The 8102-nt window shown below is 36.2% G+C and overlaps 1 pseudogene; it reads right to left on the bottom strand.

Annotated features, from left to right (window-relative positions):
- Nucleotides 1–6002: 6002 nt before the first annotated feature.
- LOC123605900 lies at nucleotides 6003–6670 on the bottom strand (annotated as a pseudogene).
- Nucleotides 6671–8102: the final 1432 nt, after the last annotated feature.

The following is an 8102-nucleotide window of genomic DNA, read 5'->3' as shown; positions in this document are numbered from 1 at the left end:
TCCTTGGGCAGAAAGAGCTACGGATAGTGAGGAGCAATTGGTTATACAGTTTTAAGTTGGGGAGAGTAGCGACAAAAGGATTCCAGAAGCATTTTTATATGTTGAAGAAGACTTAAGGATCCTGGAGGCCCCACTGGGGTCAAGTTAAGGTTGCTTTTTTGCCTTTAGGCAAAGCATTAGCATTAAGATAGTTGGAGTTCCAAAGAAAAGGCCTCCTCGGCCGGTCTCATATATTTGTCAATGGGCTGCAAGCTACAAGGAAATTTAATTTTATCTACCTTTCCTTTTGCTTTTGTTCTCTACGAAGTCTTTAGTAATTCATAATTTCTTTGACAAAATCATACATGAAAAATTTGTAGTCAAGCCCTTTTCCGTTTCAAAAAGGCTATTAAAATCCACCTGGATCCACCTGGAACAGGTAAATATTGAATTAAAATCAGTTTTTAAATCTCCAAGGCAAATATAGATGAATAACTTAAGAACATCTTAAATGGGGAGAAAAATAGCAACCTAAAACTCTACAGGCAGAGAAAGTACTTTAGCTAACCTTCAAATTAAACAATAGAAAATTACCGATTGCAAACAAAATTAACCATTTTGCATACGTAATTACATGGGTTTTATTTATTTATTTTTTTTTTTTGCATCATTAGATACAACTTAGGAAATTTAGCCTTAGCATTTGCCTATTTTGATCAGAAATATATAAATATACAAAAGACTTGCCCTAATACTATTATGCATCAATTTTCCTTCAAATCACTGATTTAATGCAAAGCAAATTGGTCCTGTTGCTTCATTGCTCTAGTCATTTCTTTCTTATGTAAAGGAACGAAAAATAAAATTTCCCTCTACCCTCCTAGGTTCTTGACTGAAACACCTACCTAATAAAAAGAAAAATTAACAGGACAAAGATACATAAAAGTTTAACAATATGTATACTTCCTATATGCATGGGAGATACCCAGAAAAACTGAGCAACTCTGAAATGGCCCAAGCCACCACCTTAAATAACATCTTCAGATAAAAAGGAAAGGATACGGTGAAGGGGACCAGGAAAACCACTGTAAACAAAGGTAGTTGTTATGCAGATTAAGTCCTTGGGGCTCAGCTCTTTGAGTGCCCAACTTAGGCTCAGGTCATTATCTCCTGGTTTTCGGGTTGAGCCCATATTAGGCTCCGTGCTGATGTCTCAGAGCCTGGAGCCTGCTTTGGATTCTGTGTCTCGTGCTCTCTGCTCCTCCCCTTCTCACACTTTGCCTTCTCTCTCAAAACTAAATAAAACATTAAAAAACTAAAATAAAAAAAAAGTCACTGCTCTTGACTATTTTTCCTTTCAATGAAAAACAATGGATTCATCTTGCTTTCTCTCATTTTTAAAATTTTATTCTGCCTTTTCCCCAAGCAGCCTCTCTTCCTCCATTTGTTAACTATAAAGATCTTTTGTGTATGTTGTTGTTGACCATGTTTAGGGTGGTTAACACTGAATTTGTTATAGATGTAAGTGAAGGGGAGCGGCACATAACACCCCAAAAATGCCTCTTCGCCATATTTAGGGCTGATTATTTTTCAGAAACTGCAGACACAGGAGAAGCTCTGAGAACCAGTGGAAGTGATCCTTTTGTAAGACATTTACATTTATAAGGGAAATCTCCCTTTTGTAAGGTGTCCAACTCTCTCTGGGGGGAAGGGAGGGACCAATATAAATCTCTAGAAACTCAGAGATGTCAAGGGCTTAATCTGCATAACAACTACCTTTGTTTACAGTGGTTTTCCTGGTCACCTCACCTTCTCTTCTTTTTAGCTGAGGAGGTTATTTAAGGTGGTGGCTTCTGCCATTTCAGAGAGTTGCTCAGTTTTTCTGGGTATCTCCCATGGATATAGGAGGTATACATGTTATTAAACTTTTATGTATCTTTGTCCTGTTAATTTTTCTTTTATTAGGTAGGTGTTTCAGTCAAGAACCTAGGAGGGTAGAGGGAAATTTTATTTTTCATTCCTTTACATAAGAAAGAAATGACTAGAGCAATGAAGCAACAGGACCAATTTGCTTTGCATTAAATCAGTTATCCTCAAATCTGACTGCAATGTATGATCATTTGAGAAGTTTTGAACGGATAGGAGTGCTTTGGCTCCTCCCACAGGGGTTCTAATTAGCCTGCGGAATGGCATGGCAATTTCAACATTTTAAAAGCTCTTCAGGTGCTTCTAGTAGGCTGCTCAGATAGAAAATCATTGAAGGAAGCAGTGAATATGTCAACCCTAGGAATTTTTTAATTCTCTTCTATACCAAGTACATTGTCACTTGTTTGAAATAAATTCTCTTCAGTTGTCAAAGTGGCTCAGTAAGATAGATGTTATTATCCCCACTTTACAGATGAAACACAGACATTAAGAAAATTAACGTGATATGTTCAAAGTCACACATCTAATAATTTTAAACACCAGGGTTAGAAGAAAAATGTGCCAGATTAAAAAACTCATCCTTTGCAATATTCTATCCTCTAGAAGCTAGCACAATCTCCGGGACCTAGGGGCCATTAAAATCCAAGTTAACTATTGTCCATAAATCCGTTTGTGCTAGTATTCTTAAGTATACCTACTTATCACCAAAGTCTATGCATATGCAAAATGAAAATATTCATATTTGGAATAGCACTAAAATATAAATACAAATATATTTAAATAGATTGACAACAAAATATTACTTTAAGAATAAAAACATTATAGAAAAGGGGCATCTGAGTGGCTCAGTAGGTCAAGCTTCTGACTCTTCATTTCCACTCAGGTCATGATCTCACGGTTCATGAGATCAAGCCCCACACTGGGCTCGGTGCTGACAGCATGGAGCCTGCTTGGGATTCTCTCTCTCCCTCTTTCTCTGCCCCTGACCTGCTCACACAGGCACGTGAGCTCTCTCTCTCTCACTCTATCTCTTTCTTTCTCTCTCAAAAATAAATAAATAAACATTAAAAAAAAATTACAGAATATCCATTTCTACTCTTCAGGTATGCTTTCCTAATTGAACCATACTGTCATGAAATCTTTAACACACAATATTCTTTTAAGGAGATATACCCTCTGTCACTTCTAATTTATCTTATCTTTATAGTATTCAACATAAAAATATAACTCCAGATTGTCTCCCAGTTTTTATTTGAATATACAAAGTTAAAATTTGATTTACTTCACTTAAAAAATATTTGAAATATTATTGAAAACAAGTGTATTTCTGGTATAATTCCTAGTATTCTCCTCTCTGGTTATGAACTAAAATCATGGGATGTAAAGCTTGTAAATATTTGGTAAGTTAATTTATCATGTTGTATTTATTTCATGAGAACCCGAGTATTACCTTCCTAAAATTTTTGCAGTGGTGTATTCCAAAAATAAATCACAATCATCAAGACAGTCCAGTAAATGAGCAAGATTCATGACCTGCAAACAGCAAGTTTTAAAGTCTGACACTGACACTGCGTTTATGACGCCCATGATGTCTTTTTGCATCCTTCAAATTCTGCCTCCCCTTTCCCCAAAGTGTGTGATTCTGCCTTAGTTGTAAGGACAGAAATTTCCGTTGTTTTTCTTTTCTAAATAAAAACCTTTGGAATACTTAAAGGCAAATTGGTTTAAACCTAACTAGAATAACCTTTGTTTCAGTGCTGAGTACATTTTGCATGTTAGCTCTTCTGTTACATTTGATACCCCACTGCACATTCTATTTTTTTTCCCGTGTTTTCAGTCTTCAAACAAGAAGTTGAGTCTACATTTTAAAGAAGAGTGATTTTTTTTTCTAATTTAAAAACTAGAAATAGGTATTGATAAAAAAAAAAAAAAAAGAGGCTGAGGTGTTAAAGAAAATTAGGTAATTATCAAAAATACTTGTGAGAGAATAACACAGTGAAAAACTTGTCTGATTGTAGGATCGAATTAAAGTTAGTAGCAGTTCAGCTTTGGCTAAGATCTTATTTTAAAAGAAGACTAAATAGGCATTTTTACTACATGTGGTTTTAATCAGTGTGATATAATTTTCAGTTCCTTTGATTAATGAGTGCATTCTCAGCTCTTAGGTGTTACCTATTTGTTCAGAAGCCATAGAAACACTTCGATTTAACTGGCTTAAACACAATTTTTGACTTACTTAATTAGCTTCTCTAGAGTTGCTAATAACCATACAGCCTTGACTGTGAACCATGTAATTATTTTGACATTAATTCTCTCCCTGGGATATCTCATGCTTGATGTCATCATTTCTCCACTTCAATTTCTGGCTAGTAATTTTACAACTGTAATGAAACTACTATTGGAAGATGTGTGTGAATATTATACCTTAAAATTTTGTGACATAAATAGGTGTCAATTTTAATCTCAATCTAATAGCCACTATATGCTTTATAATACCTGATAAGTTACCAAAAGGTGAGATGAGAAAACCAGTTATATACCTTAAGGAAAGACGAATCAATGTCAGTCTTATGAAAGCATGGATATACATTTTTAAAAATTTGATTCAATTCTTTATATTAAGTTACCAAAAATTTGGCATACCAAAATTATGGGTTAGACATTTTTCGACCAAGAAAAATTCTCTTTGAAATTATACCTTTGTAAATATATGTGCGCACTTGAGAGAGAGAGAAAGAAAGGAAAGAGAGAGAAAAAAACAGGGGGATCGAACTGCAAAAAAGAGAGACAGGTGACTGTTAGTGGTGAAAGAAAGAATGTTAATATGGCAAATTTATTATGCATTACATTTTGCCTACTCCCCAAATATTGTAATGTCTTAATTTTCAATTCAGGAAAAAAAAAATTTACTAACACCAACTACATACACAAAGAAATGAAGCTAGGTAAATGCTGATGAATAAAATGACCTATTGGATTTTGAAGTAAAGGGGCTCAGTCAGGTAGTGCTCATTCCCTCTTATACCACAATCCTCAGGAACTTTCTATACCCCTTGAATCTCCAGTCCTTTGAGAAAACCAACTTTTTCCCCTCCCACGATTCTGTGGGACTATCTTGTCTCTCTTTGCCCAGGTCAAATTCTATGGTTGATCATTATAATCATTCTCCCTTACTTCTCTCACTCCATGCCACTTGCTTGGAAAAAAAAAAAAAAAAAAAAAAAATCACACCATGGAAACACTTTTTCTGAACCTCTGTTAGTGCAGCTTCTTGGAATACTGAAAAATACATTTTTTTAATTTTTTTTTAATTTTTTTATTTTTTTGACAGGGAAAAATGTTTTTAAATTACATACTCAATCCATTTAGGTGCAATACTTTTCTTCATTTTTCAGTGAAGGAAGTTAGAAATTAACTTTAAAAAAGCAATCAGCAAATGGCAAACAAATTTCCTTCAAAGTCACAGTCACATATAGAGTGCATCCTAGAAAAGAGGAGGGGCAGGACAGGTTCCACCCGCTTTCATGAGTTTCATCAAGTACTAGACCTACTCAAGGGTGGAGAGAAAGGCAACTTTCAAAAAGGAGTGTGTTATTAAATGAGGCATTTACTATACTCCTTCCTAAGAGCACCAGGTGGGGGACAAGTGTTCTAAACTAGATCTAGGAAGTGGAATGTAGAGTCAGTCCATCCTCCTTCCCTTAAGGGCTGTCCAATGGTTACTGAATTTTAAAAACATGACTAAATAAAAACAAAACCCATACACACTCCCCCCCCCCAAAAAAAAGAAAACAAAAACAAAAAGAACAAAAACAAAACAAAACCCCTAAATGTCCCAGATTATTCTCCAGAGTGGATGGAGCCCCGGGAGCAGCTTCAACAACCCAAATTAGTCTGTTACAGAGTCATCACAAGCATGCCTTGCTTTTAAAAAAAAAAAAAATTTTTTTTTTTGAAACGACAAAACAAAAACTAGTACTAACCCCTCTTCTGACAATACACAGTAACTCAAATTAACTAGTACTGAGGAGGGGAAGGGGCCCATACCTATGGGCCTTGTCTCACACGAGTGCATGTGGGTAGGTGCAGGGCATTTGTCATTATTGCAAAATCGAATTTTAATTTTTAATCTTTAGTTTGATTTAACATCGCTTTCGGTACCGTGCTGACACCAGCTGTGTGGAAAGGGCTCTGGAGATGTTCAAGGCAGCACACGCCTGCGGGTCTTCTTCGGTTCTGGAGGCTCCAGGGCAGCCAATATTGCTTAGTCAAATACATTCTTTAGGGTGTGAGTGCAGAACACTCCACGTACTTGACCGCCTTCAGGTCACGGGCCAGCTTTTCAGCAGTCTCTGGAGTGACAGGCTCCTGTTTGTTCTTGGCAAGTTTCTCAATCATACAGGGGTCATCTCGGAGATCAATTTGGGTCCCAACAAGCAAGAAAGGAGTCTTTGGACAGTGGTGAGTTATCTCAGGCACCCACTTCTCCTTCACACTTTCAAATGAGGATGGAGACACCACGGAAAGACTAGAAATACATCTGTTTGTGGATAACTCAGGGATTGTAATCTGTCATAATCATCTTTCCCTGCAGTATGGAAAAGTCCAAGAGTATGCAGCTCTCCACTAATCTTAACTGTGACTGCATAGTTGTCAAAAACAGTCGGTACATGCTCCGATGGAAAATATTTGTTGTGTAGGATATCAGGAGACAAGTTTTACCAATGGCACCATTGCCCACAACAGCACACCTAATTGTCTGCATTGCCGAAACAGTTTTGTATCCACTTTAATATTTCAAATTCAGTGATGACCTCAGCTTCTGATGGCAGCTTGAAAAATACATTTTAAATTCGAAATCTGGAACCTGGAGTGTGTCTTTATGTGTCCAGACATCTTAACTATATTTTTTATTCCATTATTTTTCCTAGTTGTCTTAGATAACTATTTTCATTCTTCTTTTCTCCTCCAGTGATTTATACCAACTTCTCTGTCTTTTGTCTAAATTGGTAAACATACTTTTATTAAGGAAATTGAAGCACTTGAAAGAGAATTTTTCCAGATTCCTCTGCATATCAGCATATCTCCTACCTCCTAACTCATATAATCTCTTTTACTGCTTGTTATTATATATGAACCATTCATGATCCTCTTTATAGTTAATGTCCTAACTCAGGCATTAATTTGCTTCCCTTTTTGCCTACTCCAGCATATAGCTTCAGCAATGTCCCATATTTCTAATACAGCCTGTTTTTATTTCTATCAAATCATTTACACTGCTATAAAATAAAATATTATTCTTCCAAAGTAAAAGAGAAGGAAGAGGAGGAAAGTGGTGGAGGGGGAAGAAAAGGAGGAAGAAGAATTTCCTAACCCCTACCTGTCACATTTTGCTTCCCTCCCTTCAAATAGCACTTATGAATAAACTATATACATTGTCTCTAATCTTTTCTAGTATCTCTTTAAAGACTTTTTCATCACAAAGCAATCTAACTCGCTTTTGTCAAGTTTACCAAGTTACCAATCTAACTTGCTTTTGTCATGATACCTATGTTGCTATTTCCAAAGGCCACTTCTCAATTCTCAGTATATCTAACCTAATAGCAATAGTCCTCAGAGTTAGTCACACACTCCTTAATAAAGTTAATCACTAGGATAACACATATTATTTTGTCTCCTATTTCCATGGCTGCCTCCTCAAAGTCTGCCTTATGGGTCATTCCTCTTCTTCCAGATACCTTAAGTTTAGAGTATCCTATGACTTCATGATGTTTTGTTTTTTTTTTTTTTCTTAGCTATGTACACTCAGACCATACATCAGGTGACTGATATGCACTTAACACCTGAAACACGTTTTTACAGAACTTCCAAATTTGTATCTTCAGCACAAATCTTTCTCCCTAACTCAACATATACACTCAATTTCTTACCTGAATTCTCCTCTTATGTATCAAATAATTGCTTGCCTTTCTTCCTTCCTCTTTCTTTCTTTCTTTCTTTCTTTTTCTTTCTTTTGAGTTAAAGAGAAAGAGGGAGAGAGTTCAAGTGAGCAAGAAACAGAGATAGAGGGAAAATCCCATGAGGGGCAGAGAGAGAGAGAGAGAGAGAAGTGGGGCTCACCAGGGGCTCATGTTTTACCCAAAGCTAGGCTTGTGCTTACCCAGGGCACGAGCTCAAGAACTGTGAGATCATGACCT

This window comes from Leopardus geoffroyi, chromosome A1 (assembly GCF_018350155.1).
Source record: "Leopardus geoffroyi isolate Oge1 chromosome A1, O.geoffroyi_Oge1_pat1.0, whole genome shotgun sequence".
Classification (NCBI taxonomy): domain Eukaryota; kingdom Metazoa; phylum Chordata; class Mammalia; order Carnivora; family Felidae; genus Leopardus; species Leopardus geoffroyi.
The sequence above is the reverse complement of the archived record's forward strand: the minus strand, read 5'-3'. Positions and strand labels throughout refer to the sequence as shown.